The sequence below is a fragment of the Macaca nemestrina genome, chromosome Y (genome assembly GCF_043159975.1).
Source record: "Macaca nemestrina isolate mMacNem1 chromosome Y, mMacNem.hap1, whole genome shotgun sequence".
Taxonomy (NCBI): domain Eukaryota; kingdom Metazoa; phylum Chordata; class Mammalia; order Primates; family Cercopithecidae; genus Macaca; species Macaca nemestrina.
Window position 1 is genome coordinate 8,183,758 of NC_092146.1, and position 23,768 is coordinate 8,207,525.

Sequence of the window (23,768 nt, forward strand, 5' to 3'; positions counted from 1 at the left end):
CTGGGCAAGGTGGCACAAGCCTGTAATCTCAGCTTCTTGGGAGACTGAGACAGAAGAATTGCTTGAACCTGGGAGGTAGAGGTTGCAGTGAGCTGATATTGCACCACTGCACTTCCACCTAGTGAAAGAGAGATATTCCATCTCAAAAAAAAAAAAGAAAGAAAGAAAGAAAGAAAGAAAGAAAGAAAGAAAGAAAGAAAGAAAGAAAGAAAGAAAGAAAGAAAGAGAGAAAAGAATAAGAAACTGTGTTGTTTAATCTTTATATGTTTTGAATTTTTTAGCTTTCCTTCTGTTACCGATTTCTAATTTCATTCAATTTGGGCTATAAATAATTGTAAAATTTTAGTTAAAATTTACTAAGGCTTCTTTTGTGGTGTCACATGTGGTCCATCTAGAAAAGTGTTTTATGAGATATTGAGAAGAATGCATATTCTGTTGTCTGTATTCATTTATTAGGTATAATTATTGTATAAGGCATTCAAGTTTTTGTTTCTGTATTGATATTCTGTACTGCTTTATTACTGAAAGTGAAATATTGATGTATTAATCAATTATTTTATTTCTATCTATTTTTGCTTCAATTCTGTCAATGTTTGCTTTATGTGTTTGGGAAAACTGTCATGTATTTACAAGTTCTTATTGAATGAACCCTCTTACTATAATTGAATGTCCTACTTTGCCTTGTGAATTTTGACATAAAGTAAATTAGATGAAATATGGCAGTTTTCACCTTAATAAATTGATGCCTCTACTACTCTCATTTGGTTGACACTTGCTTGAAAGGTATTTTTATCCTGTAATTTTCAGCCTTTTTAAAATTAGATATGATGTGAGTCTTTGGAAGCCAAGACATAGTTAGATGTTAATATAGATTGTGATATATTTAGAGGGTTCTTTTTTTTTTCATTTTGAAGGACACTTTTGTAAAATATAGTATTCTTGCTTAAACCTTTTCTTTTTTCAGTGTTTAAACTATATCATCCCATGCCCTTCTTGCTTGAAAGATTTATGTTTATAAATTTAATGGTAATCTTGCAGAGGCATGCATATAAATAATATATCTGTTTATTTCTTCCTGCATTCCTCGTTCTCTTTTCTATGACTTTCAAAACATTACTTAACTTGTGTCTTGTTATAAATTTCTCTGTGTTAATTACATTTGAAATTTGCTGAGCTTATTGATTTTCTCAATTTTCTTTACTAATGTTGAAGTGCATGGTAGTCTTTTTAGTACTTCCATGCCACAATTATTATTTCTTTTCATGCTTTTTATTTTTTGTTGGTTTAATTTTTATTTCATATATTTCCATTTTCTCAATTTCTTTATTTCCATTTTACTCCTTGAGCATCACTGAGATGGTAATGTTATTTTTAAGGGTAATTAATTTTTTTATTTTTAAAAATATATCTAGACTTTAACTCAAATTATCTCTGATAATTTTTACATCCCCATTATTTATAATTGATTTCTGGATATTTATTTTTGTCTTTGATTGAGCCATATTATCTTAATATTTTGTATATGTTGTGATCTTAGGTTGTAATTTGTATAACAAGAAGTGACATGTCAAAATCTTTATTAAGTTTCTTTTATCTGGGAGAAAATAATACAAATTTTTTAGGCTAGAGATTCTTGGGTCTCTGCAGCCTGTTCTATGCATGTTTTCTCTGGGGTTGTGGGGTTTTAGTTAAAAAAGTTTTTCTGTGTATTTTCTCTTTCTTTTCTTTGCCTTTCCTTGCCTTTCCTTTCCTTGCCTTTCCTTGCTTTGGCTCACTCTCTCTCTCTCTTTCTCTTTCTTCTCTCTTTCCCCTCCCTCCCTCCCTCCGTCCCTCCCTCCCTCCCTTCCTTCCTTCCTTCTTTCCTTTCTTTCTTCCTTGAGTGGAAGTTTCACTCTTGTTGCCCAGGCTGGAGTACAATGGCACGATATTGGCTTACTGCAACCCCCAACTCCTGCATTCAAGTGATTTGCCAGCCTCAGCCTCCCAAGTAGCGGGGTTACAGGAGACTGCCACCACACCCAGCTAATTTTTGTATTTTTAGTAGAGACAAAGTTTTACCATGTTGACCTGGCTGGTCTTGTACTTCTTACATCTGGTGAGATGAGTCTTGATTAGATGAGGTGGAGTGACTCAGCCTCCTAAAGTGCTCATATTACAGGTATGAGCAACCACTCCTGATGTTCCCCACATTTGTTATTGAGATCCTATAGTCAGTTGCTACACCCATTGTCTGTCTTTGACACTGAAGTCTTTATTCACTTGTAACAGTCATTTACCTTTGGTCTCAGCTATCCAAACTGCCAGTTACCAACATTACCATGGAATATAGAAATTAGTCTATGGTAAGTTCTCAAAAACCCAGAAGCATGGACACAGGTGCCACTATTTTATTTATTGTTGGGAGTCTATATTTAAAGTCATCATAGGATGAAGAATGACTTTCGTGGGTAATACAAAATACTTTTATTAAACCACTATGTTGTTTTTCATATTTCTATCAGTTGGGGTGCTGCAAATTTATACCTGGTTCTCAGACTTCTCATGAAGGCATTTGGATCGGTATATTTCTGTTGAGTTTAAATTTCTATAAAGGAATTAGAGCTTGTGATATTTTATTGTCGCCTTGCTAATGTGCTTTGTTTAATTATATATTTGTAAAATGTATTCACCTGAGTCTAATGAGGGAGAAATTTGTAGTCTTTTTTTTTTTTTCTCTTAGCTGTCTCTCTCTCTCTCTTTTTTTTAAATGCAGAGATATTGCTGGAGTATGACATAAAAGAATCATTTCAAAAAATGATCCTGATCAAATATGGAAGCTGTGGCCTTAATAGCTTACACTTAAAGAAAGACTACAAAAGTTTAGGTAATTCCAAGGTGCAGGAAAGCAGTTATAATGGCCTTCATCAATGTTTGTTTGCTACCCTTAGCAATACCTGTCAACCTAATAAATATGGCAAAGCTTTTGAGTTCTGCTCAATCTTTGCTGGACATAAAAAAAGTTTTAGCAGAGAGAAATGCTGCAAATGTGAAGAAAGTGGCAAAGACTATAGGTTGATCTCAGATTTTACTATAAAAAAGAATTCATACTGCAGAGAGATGATACAAATGTGAAGAATGTGGCAAAGCCTTTAAAAAGTTATCAAACCTTCCTGAACATAAGTGAGTTTAAACTAGAGAGAAACCCTACAAATGTAAAGAATGAGACAAAACCTTTTCCTGACCCTCAACCCTTAGAAACACAAGATAAATTATACTAAAGATAGATTCTACAGATGCAAAGAATGTGGCAAAGTCTTCAAGTGCTTCTCAGACCTTACTAGTTGTAAAAGAATTTATACCTCTAAGTAACCATATAAATGTGAAGAATGAAACAAAGCCTATAAGTAGGTCTCAGACCTTCATAAACATAAACTGCAGAGAAACCCTAAAAAGGTGAAGAATGTAACAAAGCCTATAGATGGTGCTCAAACCTTACTAAACATAAGATAATTCACACTAGAGAGAAACTTTACAAATACAATGAAGATTGGAGAGCTATTATATAGTTCTGTGCCCTTAGTAAACGTAAAATAATTCATACTGGAGAGAAAACCTACATCTGTGAAGAATGTGGCAAAGCCTTTACCCACCCCTCAACCATTATTAACCACAAGATATTTCATATGGAAGACAGATCTTACAAATATGAAGAATGTGGCAAAACCTTTAAGTGTTTCTCAGACCTTACTAATCATATGATAATTCGCACTGGAGAGAAACCCTACCGATGTGAAGAATGTGGCAAAGCATTGGGCTCATTCTCACACCTCATTAAACAAGATAATTCATACTAGACAGAAGCTCCATACATGTTCAAAATGTGGATAAGACTTTAGCAAGTCCTCATTTTGTGTTCAACATCAGACTTTATACTGAATCAATGCAGTATAAAGATAATGACTGTTGAAGAACATTTAACTTATGATCTTGGAGGGTTTCTAGAAAGTTCCTTATAATCTGAGAGCTTTTTATGAGGGGTGTGTATATAGGGCTTTTTTTATTATGTAATGCCCTTCTTTGTCTTTTTTTAAAACCTATATTGATATAAAGTATGTTTTTTTGCCAGAAACTAGGATTGCAACCTCTACTTTTTTTTCTGTTTTCTATTTTCTTTGCAGATGTTATATTTTTCCTTTCTTTTGAATTATTTGAAATGGGTGTCTTGATTACAGCATACCATTAGGTCTTCATTGTTTATTCAGCTTGTCATTCTGTTTCTTACCTAGGGAATTTACCCCATTTTCATTTAAGGTTTGTATTCACATGTATGGATTTGATTCTGCCACTATGATCTTAGCTGGCTATTACGCACATTTATGAGGTTGCCTTAGAGTATCAGAAATTTATGTATTTTAGTGTGTTTTACAGTGAATGGTTATAGTATTTTTTCTTTTTTAATGCTTTCTTTACAAGTTCTTGTAAGGTAGGTCTTGTGGTAAAAGATTTCCTCAGCATTTGCTTAACTGAATAAGATCACACTTATTTTTTATTTCTGAAGCTTACTTTCATCTGATATAAATTTTTGGTTTGAAATTCTTTTTTTAAGAATGTTGAATATTGGCCCCTAATCTATTTTGACATGTAGAATTTCTTTTTTTTTTTTTTTTTTTTTTGAGACGGAGTCTCACTCTGTCCCCCTTGCTGGAGTGCAGTGGCTGGATCTCAGCTCACTGCAAGCTCCGCCTCCCGGGTTCAGGCCATTCTCCTGCCTCGGCCTCCAGAGTAGCTGGGACTACAGGCGCCCGCCACCTCGCCTGGCTAGTTTTTTTGTATTTTTTAGTAGAGACGGGGTTTCACCGTGTTAGCCAGGATGGTCTCGATCTCCTTACCTCGTGATCCACCCGTCTCGGCCTCCCAAAGTGCTGGGATTACAGGCTTGAGCCACCGCGCCTGGCCGACATGTAGAATTTCAACTGAAAGGGTTGCTGTTTGTCTGATGGCCTTTCAGAGGCAACCTGGCTTTTGACTCTAGCTGCCTTAACACATTTTTTTCTTTTATTTTGACCTTGGAGAATCTCATGAATATGTGTCTTGAGAATGATCTTCTTGTAGAATATCTTACTAGGGTTCTTCACATTTCCCACATTTGAATATTAGCTTCTCTATCTAGGTTGAGGAAGTTCTCATGGATGATATCTGGAAGTATGCATTTCAAGTTGTTTTCATTCTCCCCATTGCTTTCAGGCACTTTTTAAAATCATAGATTATGTTTCTACATAATCTCATATTTCTTAGAGGTTTTGTTTATCCTCCTTTTTTTTTTCTTTCTTTCTTTTTTTTTTTTTTTTTTTTTGTTTTTTGAGACAGAGTCTCTCTCTGTCGCCCAGGCTGGAGTACAGTGGCCGGATCTCAGTTCACTGCAAGCTCCGCCTCCCGGGTTCACGCCATTCTCCTGCCTCAGCCTCCCCAGTAGCTGGGACTACAGGCGCCGGCCGCCTCGCCGGGCTAGTTTTTTGTGTTTTTTTTTTTTGTATTTTTTAGTAGAGACGGGATTTCACTGGGTTAGCCAGGATGGTCTCGATCTCCTTACCTCGTGATCCGCCTGTCTCGGCCTCCCAAAGTGCTGGGATTACAGGCTTGAGCCACCGCGCCCGGCCAATCCTCTTTATTTTTATTTTTTCATTCCTCTTTTCTGTCTTATTTAAGAAAGGCAGTATTGAAGCTCTGAGATTCTTTCCTCTGTTTGGCCTATTCTGATGTTAATACTTGTGATTACATTATGAAATATTTGTATTGTGTTTTTTCAGCTCTATCAGGTTGGTCACATTTTCCTTCTGATTGGCTGCTTTTCTATCAATTCCTGAAATTTTTTTCCTTCATTGCATTGGGTTGCAACTTACATTTATAGCTCAATGAAGTTTGTTAACTTCCATACTCTGAATTCTACTTCTGTCATCTTAGGCCCCACTGGAAATGTAATTTGGTCATTTGGATGAAAGAAGTCAGTGTGGCATTTTATGTTTTCAAAATTTTTGCACTGATTTTGTCTAATGTTTGTGTGCATATCATTTAGTGGTCTTGAGTATTTGATGTGGAATAAGGTGTCTATAGCCAACAAAGTTTGTTCCTGGGGCACTTTTTTTGATGGGGGGAGTGGAGGGGCTATGCTTAGCTTGCAACTCAGAGGTTGCATACTCTGCAGAATTTGTATTGAGTTCCATCTGTGCTCTCTGTCTCCTTGATATTTGGAGTCTGACATTCTTTGTGACTAAGATATCACAGTTTTAAAAGAGTGCTAGTGGATATGGCAGTTCTGCCTGTCTTTAAGCATTCACCTCAGTGGCAGGAGCAAAGAAGCTGGGAGGGAGTCGGCTGTACCTGCTGGAGACTGTGTGTGCTGTTGCACTAAAAATGGTGTTGGCTTGGGCAGATGCTGGCCAGCGAAGTTTTTGATGCCCTACTTGTGCCCCCCATGAAGTACTAATTGTTCAGACTGTGGAATGATACACTGTTCACCACACAGTGTTAGCAGAAAAGCAGGGGTGAGGCTTTCTGTCTCTCTTCCCTCCGAAGCTTTATCTACAGTAGAAATTGCTGAGGGTGGCAGGGTGTACTGCATTCCCATTTGCTGGTGGAACAAACAAAGCCAAACCCACCTTTACAGATATGTGCCAGGCAAGTAATATGGGAGGTTGCCTGGTGTCAGGGGAAACTGCAGTATGAGGAAGATACATGTAGGCTGCAGAATAGGGAAGATACATGTAAGCTGCAGTGATAGGGTCTGTCTTGCTGGAGCTCTTCAGGGATCAGGCATGGATTACCAGTGCAAGCGTTACGGTATGGCCTTCCAGGGTACTTCAGATGGCCAGGTAAGCTAAAGCTAGAGTTGGACCCTGGGAGAGGCCAGAAGAACAAAGTGTGCTCAGTTGGACTACTCTCTTCTGATTTGCAACACCATCCTGTAGAAATTAGTACCAATAGCTCCCCTTGGGCTGAAGTCTCTTATGGGAGGTAGTTCAGCCTAGAGAAATGACCATCCCTGGCCATATTTTACTACAGATGCTCTTGCACCAAACCCTCTGACACACACATGAGCTGGCTTGCTGCCCCACCTCTTTGCTGGTCTTCTGGGGGCTGCACCTGAAAGAGGTGTAGGTTATCAATTCCTCAGTGCAGTCACCCCTGGATAGAAAAATCTGTGCTTTCGGCCATGTTAGGGGCTAATTGTCTGGTGAGAAGCATTGGGGAGTTTATGGGGAATCCATGGAGAATGGACTGACCTCGTCCCCTTGGGTATACTGCAGCTTGTTTGAGATATGAATAAGCCACTTAGGGTTTTGGATTTTTCATTAGTTTGAGGGTAGCAGGGACAGTTTTACTGCACTAGCAGTGAAGAAATATATTCAGTTGCCCCTGGAAACTGTGTCCATGGAGTTCCTAAGTTGTTACCAGTTCAATAGCTCTGACAATTGTTGGCTAGTGGTCCAGGCCTGGAGAACCTGCCCAGTGAGAATATATAAGAAGAGGAACACGTGTAACTCTCTGACCAATTTTGTGAAGAGCTGCTGAATCTGCAATAGGCTGGGTGTCCACTGCAGTATCTAGTCACCTCAGATTTTCCAGTACCTGAAGTTATCACCAGAGAATGTGCAAAACAGCAACAATGGCAGCATGCTCTTTTCTCTGGGAGCTCCATCCTAGGTAAGTATAGACCTGTTTTCAGCCCAGCAGCACCTTTAGGAAGTAGCCAGAAATGCCTGTTGAAAGTCCTTCCCCAGTGAAAAGAAAATGATTCTGGATCTACTTAAGAAAGCAGTCTGCCAGGTGCAGTGGTTCATGACTATAATCTCAGCGCTTTGGGAGGCTGAGGTGGGTGGATCAACTGGTGGTCAGGAGTTGGAGACCAGCCTGACCAACCTGTTGAAACCCTGTCTCTACTAAAAATACAAAATTAGCCAGGCATGGTGGCGCATGCCTGTAATCCCAGATAGACAGGAGGCTGAGGCAGGAGAATTGCTTGAACCCAACAGGCAGAAGTTGCAGTGATCCGAGATTGCTCCATTGCACTCCAGCCTGGACAACAAGAGTGACACTCTGTCTCAAAAACAGAAAGAGGTCTGGCATGGTGGCTCATGCCTGTAATCCTAGCACTTTGGGAGGCCAAGATGGGCAGATCACAAGGTCAGGTGATCAAGACCATCCTGGCTAACATGGGGAAATTAAAAATACAAAAATTTTCAATTTCTACTAAAAATACAAAAAATTAGCCAGGTGTGGTGGTGGGCGCTTGTGGTCCCAGCTACTTGGGAGGCTGAGATAGGAAAATGGCATGAACTCGGGAGGAAGAGCTAGCGGTGAGCCAAGATCGCACCACTGCACTCCAGCCCGGGTTACAGAGCGAGACTCCATCTGAAAAAAAAAAAAGAAAAAAGAAAAAGAAAAACAAAGAGACAGAAAGAGAATAAAGAGAGAAATAAAGAGGGAAGGAAGGAAGGAAGGAAGGAAGGAAGGAAGGAAGGAAGGAAGGAAGGAAGGAAGGAAGGAAGGAAGGAAGGAAGGAAGGAGGGAGGGAGGGAGGGAGGGAGGGAGGGAGGGAGGGAAGGAAGGAAGGAAGGAAGGAAGGAAGAAAGGAAGGAGAAAGAAAGAAAGGAAAGAAAGAAAAAGAAAGAAAGAAAGAAAGAAAAAGAAAGAAAGAAAGAAAGAAAAAGAAAGAAAGAAAGAAAGAGAGAGAAAGAGAGAAAGAAAGGAAGGAAGGAAGGAAGGAAGGAAAAAGGAAGGGAAGGGAGAAAGAGAGAAGGAAGGAAGGAAAGGAGGAAGGAAGGAAGAGAGAGAGAGAAATGAAGGAAGGAAGGAAGAGAGAGAGAGAAATGAAGGAAGGAAGGAGGGAAGGAAGGGAGGAAGGAAGGAAGGAAGTCTAGTCATATTTTTGTAGAACAGTTCTTCTGTGCAGAGGTACCACTTCCATCCACAGTTTATTTGGATTTTCCAAAGCCAGAAAGCTGGAACAGCTAAGTCACACAAACAGGGAAAATAGGAGCTCACTCTTCTCTAGGAACTATAGCCCAAAAAGGTTTCAAACTTTCATCTACAAAATAGCACCAGTAGAGTTAGCAAGAGACACTCATTGGGAAGTCCTTCCAGTGAGGAGGAAGGAGATTGGGGACCTGCTTTAACAGGAAGTCTGGCTATGTCTTTATAGAGCACTTGTACTCTGTTAAGAGAGACGTTGTGCCTCTAGTCAGCTTGGGCTCTTCAAAACCTGAAGGCTGGAATGGCTAAGGTTCCCAAGCATCTAAGATGGTGGCCAGCTCCTCTTTCTGGTAGCTCCATTCCAGGGAGGATGAAGTGTTGCTACCAATGGTTGGCTGGAATTCCAAGCCAGTACTTTTCAACCTGTGAGACACTGAGGAAATGCATCCTAGAGACCATCAATGCTGAAGCCCCTGGAGTCTGCCTTTTTCCTATGGTATATACAGTGGTGTGACCTCCTGCTTTGCTGGAGTTGCAGCTACTTTTTCTGGGAAGCCTGGAAAGTCAGCGTATCTAATGCTGTTGAATCACTATGCAGCCCTCAGTGGCTGCTCTGCTGAGACTCCATGTAGGCCTCCCCTGAGGGTTGCAAAAATCTGTGGAAGAATCATGGGTTCCCAGGGTCACACATTCACTTACTGCCTTACTAGGTGTGAAGATTTTCCTGGTTCCATGTTGTTTTCAGGTGTCCCAGGGTCCTGTCTAGCTTTACTCCATTCTTCTTATGTTAAGTTGCTTCTTTGATTAGTTCTAATGCAATTACCTGGATATTTCAGCTGAAAGTCATGTATTAATGCACACCTTGCATTCCTGTCTGTGAGACATACAAAGTCTAGCTTCTTCTTTCTAGTCAGCAATCTTGATCACCTTCCTCTAAAAGGAACCTACATTTTTATATTAAAATAATTTAATATTTTTTGAAAATGTGTATTTTCAAAAGCAAATATTGATGTAATTTATCTCTTACCTTTGATATTATATCTTTATTTCTAGAATTTATGTGAAAGAAGGACAGGTGTATAGTTTTTCATGGAAGATTAAGAAAACAGAAATCTAAGATACCTGAAGAATTTATAAGTGCAAAGGCAACTTAGTTGTTGGTTTACCACAGTATCATAAATGATGGGATGCTAAGAGTGTGGTAAGGGCAACAACCTGTATAGTAAGAGAAATAATTTGATTTTTAATTGGGAACTGCTTTACCATTTGCAAATTAAGGTAATTAAAATAAAGTGACTTCCAAAATGCCTTTTTAATGACAATGTGTGGACTTTGTTTTAATAAGCCAATATTGTTATTGTGTTAAAGTTATTTTACAGTGAATGTGTATCTTGTCACTGATGTTAAGTTATCCCATCTTAACCAAGACTCTAGGTAACAGATGGTAATAATAGACTCTTGGGAGACAGTAAAATAACATCTCTAGTGATTTTTTTGTCAATGGTTTTTAACTTAAAATAATTTAGAAAGTGTGGTTTTTACAACTTACGTTTTTGTTTTCCTTGTAACTACAGGTTATTATGATGGTTATAATGAAGATTATATTAGTATAATGGAGCTATATATTTCTGAGTACTGAACAACTATTTACAAAATTTTATCCTACTTTTTTTCTATTAAATGTATGACTTCTCTGCTCTGACAAACTCATACAGACTAAAACATACAATTTTGATTTACATGAATTTAAATATAAGAGATATATTACTGTAAAAGAAACTTTAGGTCTGTAAGAAATTTATAGAAAATAATCATATTTGTTCATGGTTGGTTACGTTGAGAAGAAAACAAAAATATTATAATAAAACAGATAATTTTACAAGTGTTGATATCTTACCAGCAAATGAGAAACTTCAAAGATTTCAAAGCATATCTATTTTCCTTGCTTTCTATTAAACTCCTTGATTTAAAATGTTATTGCTAGTGGCTTAGAATCATCTTCTGCAAATTTGTCTTTTTTTTTTTTTTTGTATGTTTGCCTGTTGCTCACCCTGGACATAATATATAATTTTCTTTTCATCTAATTTCATGAAACATTCTTTGGACTGGACTTGGTGAATCATGCTTGAAATTCCAGCATTTTGGGAAGCCGAGGCAGGTGGACTCCAGAGATTAGTAGTTTGAGGCTAGCCTGGCCAACATGGAGAAACTCTGTCTTTACCAAAAATAGAAAAAATTAGCTGTGCAGGATGGCGGCTCCTGTAATCCCAGCTACTTAGGAGGCTGAGAGAGGAGAATCACTTGAACCTCGGGGACGAACGTTAAGATGAGACAAGATAGTGTCATTGCACTCCAGCCAGGACAACAAAGCGAAACTTTGTCTCAAAACAAACTAAAATATATATATATATTTGAGCCTGGGCTCTGTCGCCCAGGCTGGAGTGCAGTGGCGCGATCTCGGCTTACTGCAAGCTCTGCCTCCCGGGTTCACGCCATTTTTCTGCCTCAGCCTCCCGAGTAGCTGGGACTACAGGCACCCGCCACCATGCCCGGCTAATGGTTTTTTGTTGTTGTTGTTTTGTTTTGTTTTTGTTTTTGTTTGTATTTTTAGTAGAGACAGTGTTTCACCGTGCTAGCCGGGATGGTCTCGATCTCCTGACCTGGTGATCCGCCCGCCTCGTCCTCCCAAAGTGCTGGGATTACAGGCGTGAGAAAACATTCCATGTACAATCCCCCAGAAATTATGAAAATGACTTTGATAATATTTAATGCTATTTGGAAAATAATTTTCTCATGTGAATAATTTTACAGTGTGTGTATAGTATGTTATTTATTTCATACATTTTGTATTTTTTCAATTATAGAATTCTATTAATCGAATTTTTGTTTAGTTATTGTCTATTTTACTTTACAAAATTGACATAATTGTTTATTAATTTTATTGGGACAATATATTCAAGTAAACAATAGAGCATTTAATAAATCATGAGGTCTTTTTGACATATATGTGAAGTAAACAAAGACAATACTAGCTGTGTAATCTAAGCTACATAATTAGAAATAAACACTCCTTTTAAAATTAGCCTGTGGTCTCAAAGTGAAAAATTTAAAGTATCTGTAGTAAAGAAATAACACTAATTCTGCATATGAAGAGAGCATAATTGTACCGATGCTGCACAATTGAATCTCAAAACTGAAACAAGATTAAGAGATGGACATTTTAGCAAAACTAAGTGAAATCATAAAATTTTCAGATTATGTTTCTGCATTTAAACATCTACTGAGAAAAGCAGTGTGCAAGACTATCCAGTCAAATTTGATATGGTGACACATGTTAACAGTATTCACCACAGGTATTGACACCCAAAATGCCCTGAATTCTTTTCATTTAGATTTCTTTTAAAATATGGTTTTCATCTGACTCCTCTAAATTCTGGTTTAGACAGAATTATCAAGCCATTGCATGTAGATTTGATTCTAGATTTATTATTTATTTATTTACTTTTTGAGATACAGTCTCGCTGTGTCACCCAGGCTGGAGTACAGTGGTGTGATATCGACTCACTGCAACCTCCGCCTCCCAGCTTCAAGTGATTCTCCTGCATTAGCCTCCCAAGTAGCTGGGATTATAGGTGTGTATCATCACGCCTAGCTAATTTTTTGTATGTTTAGTAGAGACCAGTTTTATCGTGTTAGCTAGGATGGTGTAGATATTTTTTTTCTTTTTCTTTTTCTTTTTTGAGACGGAGTCTCGGTCTGTCCCCCAGGCTGGAGTACAGTGGCCGGATCTCAGCTCACTGCAAGCTCCGTCTCCCGGGTTCCCGCCATTCTGCTGCCTCAGCCTCCTGAGTAGCTGGGACTACAGGCGCCGCCACCACGCCCGGCTAGTTTTTTGTATTTTTTAGTAGAGAAGGGGTTTCACCGTGTTAGCCAGGATGGTCTCGATCTCCTGACCTGTGATCCGTCCGTCTCAGCCTCCCAAAGTGCTGGGATTACAGGCTTGAGCCACCGCGCCCAGCCAGTGTAGATATTTTGACAGTGTAATCTTCCCACCTTGACCTCCCAAAGTGGTGGGATTATAGGCGTGAGCCACCATGCCCAGACATGAGTCTATATCTTGGCACAGCACATTTTCAACTTACTGTTTCTGAGAATAGAAAAGCTGTGTGATATGGAAGAACAAAACCAAATATTTGTTACAGTTCAAGGAGATTTCATTTGTGCCCTGCTGTCCTGGATTCTAAGAAGTGTAGGGCTGGCAGACATTACTGGAAGGCAGAAGTGGGAAACAAGCCTAAATGAAAATTCTGTTGTGTGTCAAGATCGTCTTCTTAGGAACTGGCATGGTCAGCCTTCAATTCTGGGTAGATAATGGGCAATCAGTTGAAATATAAACAGCGGTTATTTTCCGTCAGGTTCTAAGTCAACCCACCTCCTGCAAGCAGTAAAACCCAGTAAGATTAGAATTTGTTTGAAGTATGAATTGGGTGATTTTTAAAAATACTATATATGATACGTTTGTTCTGCATATTTTTAATGATCCTTTCATAAGACCTGTTTGGCCTCATTTCATTATGCAAGCAGATTATGAATGTAATAAAAACTCTGTTCATTATCAGATGCTGAAAGATAAAGTGAATGAATCTGTTTCATTTTATGTGGGTCATTTAGCCTGTAAATTTAATCTCTTGTATAACCTTTAAGTTTTATTGTTGAAGACTAGAATAGATTTTGTTTTTCTAAATTTTGACAACCATAAATTCATGGTTCATAATGTCACTTTTATAAATACTATGAATATCAATCATCAAATATGTAGATTTCTAAGATAAAATATTTGAAAATCATGTTACCTAATATGTCCAAAAAATGTTAAGTTGCCTATTGAAAAAAATCTGTCAATTTTGAATTGCATACCACGTTAACATTGTTTTTAGATGAGGATAAGATCAAAAATAATTTACACAAATAATACAAACTAAGTTTACTGAAATTATTTACTTATTTAAGAAATTTAATTACATTTAAAAATTGCTATCACTGGCTAGTATATGTGTAGCATTTTAAAAAATATTTTGCCTTAAAACAGGTAACAGTTAGAACAAAGAAGGAAATAAAAATGCAATGATTGGTATAAAAATAAACTTTTGAAAAACAAAATATTTGTATGATGATCTAATTAAAATTATTTAAATGATAAGAATTTTAATCTTTGTTTTTACACATTATTTGGCAAAATTAACCCTGAGATAGCAGAGTGCAGAAAATATTATTAATTATATTTTTGAGAGTCTCTAACTGACTTTGGCACTTATGGAACCTTAAGCACAGGCTCAGGATTCCCTGGGCATTTCTTCCAGGAGAACATCTATGGAAATGAAGCATAAGATCATGTCCAAAAAGATAAATGGATGCTCACCACCTAGAGACCAGTGGGTGCAGGTTGCAGAAAGAGTAGGCACTTTTTAGAGATCAAGGAAAGGGCTATAGGCACCGACCTAGAAAAGGGGACTGGAACTACATTGAGACCTCCTGCTTAGGTGCTCTGTCCTGTCCCAGACCCTTGAGTCCTGCCTCACCTGCTGGCTATTTCCACAAAGAGATCAGGATGGCAACCTCCAATTAAGCCCCACTAGAAGAAATAGATTAAGAGTGTCAAACCCACACCCATCTTGGCACATTAAGTGAACAATAGATTTACTAGTCAGTAAGTTGGAGAAGAATGTGCTGCTGTTACCTCCTGAGATCACAATCTAGGAGGAAACCTGTATGACATCTGCCTGAGACTGTGCATTCAAGGAAGGATGAACATGTCACATGGGCTTCAGTGAGCATGTACCCCTAGCCAACCCAGGAAGACATGGGCTTGTCAAGAGCAGGTAGTATGGGTAGCATACAGCAGACATGCTTAGCTGTCCTGTGCACACAGAGGTGTTGGCATGAGTGATACCCACAGGGAAGATTTTATTTGTCCTCTGCTATCCTGGATTCTCAGGGCCCTTATATAGGCTCAGAAATACCCCAGCTTTTAGAAGCACAGGCTGTACCTGGAACTACAGGGTGGACACTGCAGTGGCCTGGTAAAAGTGGGATGAGCAGATAGTCACTGAGGGCTGTCCATTGCCCATTTTTCTGATGAGCATATTGAGCCCCCAAAGCCCCAAGCCAGGAGAGGCAAAAGCACTGGGCTGAGGCATCAACTTTTTTCTTCACTGTCTCCCATAAGCCTGACACCTCCCTGGGTTTGCATTAAAAATTCCATGGGCTTTCCTTGAGGAAGAAGATCCTTCTTCCTTGTGAGAGTAGGCACAGACACAACCAGTCATGTGTGGTAAGCCCACCCACAGCAATTTTTTTTGGCCCACCTTGGCCTACCCACTTTATTGGCCTGTGAAACTCCACTGGAATTAGAGAGTCCAGAACTCATATCTGGTTCTAGAACCAAAGAGTTCAGCACTCAGGCCAGCACAGAAGTGGGCCTCTTAATTCCATGACACATGGCCCAAATCAGAGAACTGGCTTGACTGTTCAGCTGCACACAAGTGGTGTGTGTACTGCTCCAACCAAGTTTCATTCTCTTCCTGCCTCCAATTACTTCACCTGCAACTTGTCATTTATACCAGGTCTTTCTCTACCCATCACATCTTATGGTTTTTGAAATTCCTCTGAAGACTACATGAGCTAAGTTATAAGGGTCACAGTGCTCTATCCTACACAGGGTGTGCCAGGAAAATAGATCTGTCAACCTACCTTGACACTTAAGAGTCATGTATAAATAGATGCAACTGACAGTGTTGACTTGACCTGGGCATAGCTGGAGACTGACACTATATAAAAAATGCTTCTGATTGTTCAAGTTCCAACCTAAAAAGTCTAACAGTGGCCTGGTCATGTGCAGTGGCTCTTCCTATAATCCAGCACTCTGGGATGCCTTGGTGGGTGGCTCATCTGAGGTCAGTGGCTCACCAGCCTGACCAACATGGTAAGGCTGCCTCTAGAAAAAATACAAAATTAAAAGCACTTGCTTTTAATTCCAGCTACTTGAGAGGGTGAGGCAAGATAATCAACTGAACCTGCTGGGCAGTGAACTGAGAGCTGAGATTGGGTCATTGAACTCTAGCCTGGGCAACAAGAGTGAAGCTCCGTCTCATTCACTGGTTCTGGGTCTCTTCTTTGACATCTTAAACCTGGTGCCATTTATGTGAGAGTTGAATTTGACATGTTACCCAAAAGTGAAGGAGAATTCAGGCTCTGCTCAATGTGCTTTGAAGCTCACCAAGGCATCGTCTATAGAAAAATGCAGTTGTTATTTTTATCACTGTCTTCCAGGTCTCTTTTCCTTAGATGCACATTAGTGGAATACCAAGAAAGATAAACAAGAATCACATCATGGTCAGATGCAAGATTAAGAGAATAAACAGTGATCACTTGGAAAGTGAAAGGGAGCATTTTGCTTTCTCCTATGGGCAGACCTTAACTTCTTCTGTCTTCACTTTCTCGATTCAGTAATGGTTTTTGAGTTTCATCCTGCCTCTAGAGGAAACATGGGCCCTGGGTTGTAAACACCTTCACTTAACCCTGGTACAACAAAGTTTTCTCTCAAAAAATATGACCTCTGTGATCATGAGTTTGTAAGCAATCTGGACAATGCACAACATAAAAACTTGTGAAATGGAGATGAGTAGGTCTCAGGGAAACAATTTCTTACTCTATTCGTTGGCAAGTTCAAACAACCATGACTATAGACAAATGTGCAGAAAAGGACAGCATAGGATAACTCCTAAACATGTGAGTTGAGAACCAAGAGTTTTCAATCTCAGCTTTGAGAGCACCAAATGAAAACTAGAAGTTACTTCACTGTGCATCTATCAATGATTGATCAACATTTTTTCTATCATACTGAGAAATCTTCAGTGAGGATTTTCCCATTAAAAATATAAACACAGGAAAAGGTAAAATAGCAACTCCATAAAATCATTAAACCAAATGTAGAAATGTTCATCTCACACCATTAGCATTTTTGCACATATTTGCATGTATATCTACTGGTAAAACTGATATTTTCATAATACATCAGTTATTTGTCAAGTTAAAAATTTTTCTTTATGCCAGGTACAGATTAAAGGATCACACCTGTAATGCCAGCACTTTGTGATGCCTTAGTGGGTAAATCACTTGAAGTTAGGAGTTTGAAATCAGCATGGCCAACATGCTGAACCCCCATCACTAATAAAATACAAAAAAAAAAAAATAGCTGGTTATGGTGGTGTGCACCTGTAATTTCAACTATTTGGGAGGTTGAGGCAGGAGAATTCCTTGAACCCAGGAGTCGAAGGTTGCAGTGAGCCAAGATCGCATTACTGCACTCCAGCCTGAGCAACATAGCAAGATCCTGTTTCAAAAACAAATAAACAAAAACAAAAATACTTTTTTCTTTTCTAACAACAAAAAGACACACATATGGTCTAGACGTGCCCAGGTGGACTGGAGTGGGTGTGGAGATTGTCATGGAAAAGAAGTTCACCTCTCCCCACACAAGAGGTGAACTTTCCATGGCTCCACTTCCTTCTTCCAGCGTGCAGGTGTAAATTTTTCGAAAGGGTCAGTTGGAAAATGTCAGGCTTCATCTTGGACCAGTGGTCGGATTTTTTAGCCTCAGGCTATTTCAGGCTTGAGGGCAGTGTTTCACCCTAGACCTTTGACTGTTTTCTAACTCTGTTATTTCCGCCACTAAAGAAGTGCATCTAACTGCCATTAGAATAAGGCTAAGAATGAGGACAAAAACCAATTTTAAGTGCTTCCTGCTTACAGGAGGAACTCCTTTGTAAAAATGGCAGTTGGATCCCCCTAAGAGGCTTATCTAAGTGTCCTATGTGAAAGAGGTCATTGTCTGAGGCTCTTGTTGCATGACTGTTTGAAGATTCCTAGCCTAAAGGTGTGAATAATCAAACTGGGTTATTAAAAAACATGTATTAAAACAAAATAAGGGGAAGGTGGCAAGGACAGCTTAAAAATTATAAGGTATTTTACCAGTTTGCATAAGAAGAAGGAGACCAAAAGCTCAACTGGAGAAAAAAAATTTAAAAAATAAAAAACATTTACCCATTTTCCACTATGTCAGGCATCTGGGTTCTTTTTTCTAGAGTCCAATCCTCAGCCAACCACTCTAAAGTTTGAGAAATTAACTCTTCCAAGCTTGCAGGATGCATCCAAGAGAAGTGTCCCACAGAATGGAGACTTGAATACCTATCTTTAAAAAGAGGGTAGAGGAGAAAAAATTTAAAAATTAAGCATTTTTACAAAGGAGTCCCAAGGCTTCAGGATGCATTCGAAAGGGATATAGACTGAGGATGAATGGCTACTCATCTAGAGAGAGAGAGAGGAGCAGGTGTCCCTGATTCATTTCTCCTCCTGGCAAATCCCCAGGATATGTTGAGGGATAGAAGAATGTTCTCTTTCCCCCTGCAATCCTTGTATCCCCAAGTCCCACTGATTGTGACAGAATGCCACCCATGGGTGTCAAGGCAGCTTTTATTCATATTAAAAAGGGAGGCCTTGGGGATGAAAATGCCAGCTTTTAGTCATATCTGCCCTACCTCTCTGCTGTCAGTAGTTCTCTGGAGTTCACTAGACCTAATTTATGGCACAGATAGTAGCATAATCTTTATCCATGAAAGGAGAGACTTGGCTTAATCAGCTGGAATTTGTAATGCTCACCTGCACTGTGCCTTTTAATGTTCATTATTATCTGCCTCTGGATTTTTCAGATCCAGTATTCTTTCCTAGGGCTTCAACTTGAAGTTTGGAATTGAGGTTGGGACAAAAATGAATCTCAGGGGATTGCATCGACTCCTTGTCATGAGCTGAATGCCAATATGAAGCTGTGGAATTGAGTCCTCTTCTCCCAAGGAAGAGAAAAGAACATCTGTGAAAAGTAGTGGCTATAGTTATCCATTTAAGATTTGAGTGGCCTGTTTATTCCCATCACTCTGCAGAATTTGCAGAACAATTGCCCAGAACTTGTATTTTAATTCAGATTTTTACATCACCTATCCCCTTTTGTTTCTTCCGAGCTGCAGTTGAATATCGCTAGTTGGTTCACAGGAATAAGCAGGGTTGGTCCAAAATGTAGGCAAGAATCCAAAACTAATGAGTTTAGAATTTAATGACAAATGTATAATAAGTTTTGAAACATAATATTCATTTAGTCCATTCTTCTGTTAAAAACGAATGATGCCAGTACTGAGTTGTTTCTGAAATAAACTTTAGTCTTACACTTGGCCTGATTATTTGCATAAAGTGCAGCAAGCACAGTTATTTCTACATATGTCCTTTACATTAGCTTTAATGAAACTCTGTTTCACAAGAAATTTTAGATAGGACTTTCTAAATTCAAGCCCAGACAGGGGTGTACACCACCAAATTCTTGTCAGTAGGGTAATGCTTTCCTTTTATGGGCCCAAGATAAACTTGGAGCTCCTGGGCCCTTCAAAAAGTGTCAATATTTACTTACCACAAATCAGTAATCCTGCACAACAACTGTATGGATCAAACATGAGGTCAGATTTTCCAAGAGACTTCTATTGGCTCTTCAAGTTGAACTTGACTCCTTACATGGAAGCATACCCTTTCCTTGAGTAAAGACATGCGTATAAACTACTTAAGATCTTTAACTTATCAGGACTGAAATGGGTGGGAGTGGGTTTCAGGAGGAGCCAAGATATTTGATTATACTCCACTGCTTCAAGGGAGTGTTTTCTCCCTCAACAACCTGTTGAATGCCACTGAACTGTTATGCTCTCAGGGCATAAAGACACGAAGGCAATAAAGCAACTTTTCCCCTCAGAGGCCACCCATGGCTCCCCATGGCTGTCTCACACAGGGGAGGCCAACTCATCTGGAGCCCCAGAAATTCTTTTTCCCACAGTTTTGTTGGATATTCGTAAACATTTTAGCTCTTCATGAGTCCTGTACATTTTTCCTTATTTCTATAATGTCACGAGCTCCAAAATTATTAGAAGTCTTCATTTGAGAGCACCTGTCAAATTCTATAGTTAATTAAAAACCATTTTTGAAAAAAATCAAAACAAGACAGCAATCATCTCTGTATAACAAAATGTTCAGGATAGTTACACGATAGACAAACATTTTTGTAATTTTGGTGGTTTACAACAACTTAACAACTTTAATTGTGGTTGATAGCATATACTTCAGATATTAGCATTTTAGAAACCTATACAATTTTGGAACACATATTAGTATTATTTGCCAAATATCACCTAAAGAATATTCAACATCATTTTGGCAATTTAATGTTATTAAACATGTAATATAATCCTGTTTACCTCTCTTTTGGATACTCTGGGGCCCTCCTTAGCATCCAAAAGTCAGGAATTAGGAGACTATTTTGTAACTAAAGTTTGATTTTGAGAAGAATGTTACATGTTAGGAGTTTAAAACACTTGATGTTATAAAATGAAATTCCAGATTATCATAAATGACTTATTTTACCAAAATTATGACCTAGAAATGAAAAAGCAAAATCCTTTTAATTCTTTACAAATTTTGCTACAGAGCAGATTAGTGCCTTAAGAGTACCTTTTTGTGCTTTCATTTCAATGTTCAATTTACAAAAAACCCATATAATATATTTTTGAATTTAATTGATGTTCACACACAACATTTCTTTGGAAAGATTTATTTTTATAATTCTTCCACAATTTGTTTGAACTTTTAGCTTTATCACCTGTAATTCAAAACACCTGTAATTTTATTCTTTTATCACCTGTAATTCAATTCTTGTTTGACCCTAGGCAAGAATTTATATTTGCATTCCTCTTATAATCTCTTATTAAAAACACATTTTACTGTTCTTACACACCTGGTATGTAAATATCCTTCCAGTAGTTTCAATTGTATGTTATCATGGTAATTTTAGCAATTTCAACTTTAATGTAAAACCAGGTAAATTGTTCTAATTATGTGCTAGGTCAGCCATAATCAAGGGTGTGTTTAGTTCGAATTGTCCAATTGTCCTCAGGCTTGACCATATGTGATGCAAAGTTGAACTGTTCTCCAAAACCAAAAAAGCAGTTATAACCTTAAAACATTTAGCAAACCTCATATCTGACCTGCGTAATTTAGTCCACCTACTCATATATTGATGACATTTGTGTTTTACCAATAATCTTTAAGGCTCCTTTTATTTCTCAAAGATTAAAATCATGTCAACTAGAACATACACAGTTTTCATGTGTCCTTCAAAAATATTTGATACAAGTGCTTATCATATTTTCAATAAATTTATTAGAGTTCTTTTACACATGGACAGGCAGAAGAAAACCCAGTAGCTGTAAGATTTTTAATTTGACAATTTCCTGATTGAATCACTGGCCTCTCATGCATCCATTAGAATGGCAAGAAAAAATGAAAGAAAAGAATTGACTGAGAAAAAAACCTTTTTCCAGCAAAACAAGATCTCAGAAGAGAAAAACATGAAGACCTTTTAAATCTACATATAATTTAGATATTGAATTTTAATTGAGTTAATCGCTCTTTAAGAAAATATTTTTAAATTCCTTATTAGCTGATGCTATCAGAGCCAAGCAGTTAGTAGTTCTGGCTTTCAAATTTACCAAAGTCAACTTACCAGGTGCCCAGAGGAAAAAATAAATTAAGGCAGTTTGGGAAGGGGAAGAGAATCAGCAAAGGGCAAAATTTACCTGCTGACATAAAACGAGAAGAAACTCATTCCCTAAGCCAGGATTAAATGTGAGCCACCATTGTGACATGGCAGAGGCTGAAACAAAACATTGCCATGTGGTTACAGGTCATGCTCCTACAAACATAAACAAGATGGAGGTCTGCAACAAAATTTCCTAACAACCTCAGAGAATGCCATAGAAAGCACACCAAACTGGCCACAGCTCAAGACCAACCTTACAAACACTATTTCACAATTAAAGTTCTACAAAGAACATAAGCCCTGATTGGTGGGCTCCTAGCCCCACAAAACATTTTCTGTGAAGAAAAAATAAAAAATAAAAAAAGCCTTTTGCTTACAAGTAAACTGCTGACAAGGTGGGAAAAAAAAAAAAAAAAGAAAAGAAAAGAAACAAAAAGACTTAAGTGTACGGCAAAGAAAAAAAAATGTTCATTCTTGTGCAAATGGATTCCTTCATCAGAGAGAAAAACTTAATTGATGTTGGATAAGGGTGGACTCCTTGAACTGTGAAGGCGAAGACACCATGAATGCCTGGCATTTTCCAGCCCAGAGTAGATGGGGATGAGGAGCTGCCATTAACCTGTCCATTCCACATGTGCCTCGGCCTGTTGGGGTGGGCTTGTGCAGTTTCTTCTATCCTTGGGGAAAGTCCAGGAATGAAAATATTTACAAACAAACAAAAGAGAAAAGAAAAGTTTTTTTTGTTGTTGTTTACTTATTCCCCTTCCTCAAGCCGCATATCTAGAAAATGAAATGCTGTAGAACTTTTTCCTTAGGTCAGCTAAAAACAGGATCTAGTCACATAAGCAAGAGTAAAGAGGTTAACAAACACATTGAAGGGTGAGGAGTAAAAAAGAAAAAAGAAAACTGTCAACAAAGTATGTGGGACTCCTGTTAACAGGCCCCAACCTCAGAGATTGAGGAACACCAGGTAACCACATAGCAACTGAAGAGTCCAGTCACCCTTCTCAAAAGGTATGGATTACCATGGCTCCACCTCCTTCTCCCAGTGCACATGTGTTTTAGGCTTAAAGGTAGAGTTTGGGACAGGACCCTTGACTGTCTCCTGTCTCTATTACTCAATATGAGAAAAGTTCCCTTGGCTATCTCCTGTCTGTATCACTTAACATGGGAGGAGAACAGTATCTTTAACAAATGAGGTACAGAATGCTGAATATCAAAACAAAAAATAAATAAATTTGAACCTTACCACAAGGATGAACTTAAAACGAAATATAAATTATTTTTATAGCTGTTGTAAATTTTTTTCTTGAACTTTTCTTTCAATTGGCTTATTCTTGGTATGGAAAAATGCTCCTAATGTTGAATGTGTATTTGGTATACTGCCACTTTATTGAATTTCTTTATTAATTTTCAAGATTTTTAGTGTGGTATTTGGTTTTGCTATATAGAAAATTATGTGATCTGCAATCAGAGACAGTCTGACTTTCTCCTTTTTTGTTTGGATGTCCTTTGTTTCTTTCTCTTGCAAATGATCAGACTAGTCTCAGTCTGAATTGAAGTGGTAAAAGTAGACATCGTCTTATTCCAGATCTTAAATAAAAAGCTTTCATATTTTCCTTTTCAGTGTGATATCAGCTGATGAATTTCATATTTTGCCTTAACTGTGTTCAGGTAGATAACATCTATACCTAATTTGTTCTGTTATTTTAATCACAAAGTCATGTTAGATTCTTCCAAATACATTTTTTGCATCTAGAATAAGAAATAAAGTGGCCTAGCAGTAAAACTAATTAAAAAGATAAACATTGTCTACACTATAAATTATGAAACACTTCTAAAGAAAGTGAAACATGAAAACTTAGAGATATTTTTCTTATGTATAATAAAAACTATTTTTAAAAAGACTTTATTACTCAAGGTAATTTATAGATTCAATACAAGCTCTATAAAATACCAAGTGACTTTTTTTCACAGAAAGGTAAAAAGCAGGACTAATATCTATAGAAAACAAAAGAAAACCTTGCCAAATAGCCAAAGTAATCCTTGAAAAAATAATAAACCTGAAAGCATCAAAGTACCTGACTTTAAAATATATTGCAAAGGTATAACAAGCAAAACAGCATGATACTGG

General features: G+C 38.0%; 1 pseudogene; it reads left to right on the plus strand.

The window, feature by feature from the left end:
• Window positions 1–2,434: 2,434 nt before the first annotated feature.
• LOC139360937 (zinc finger protein 736-like) lies at window positions 2,435–3,916 on the plus strand (annotated as a pseudogene).
• Window positions 3,917–23,768: the final 19,852 nt, after the last annotated feature.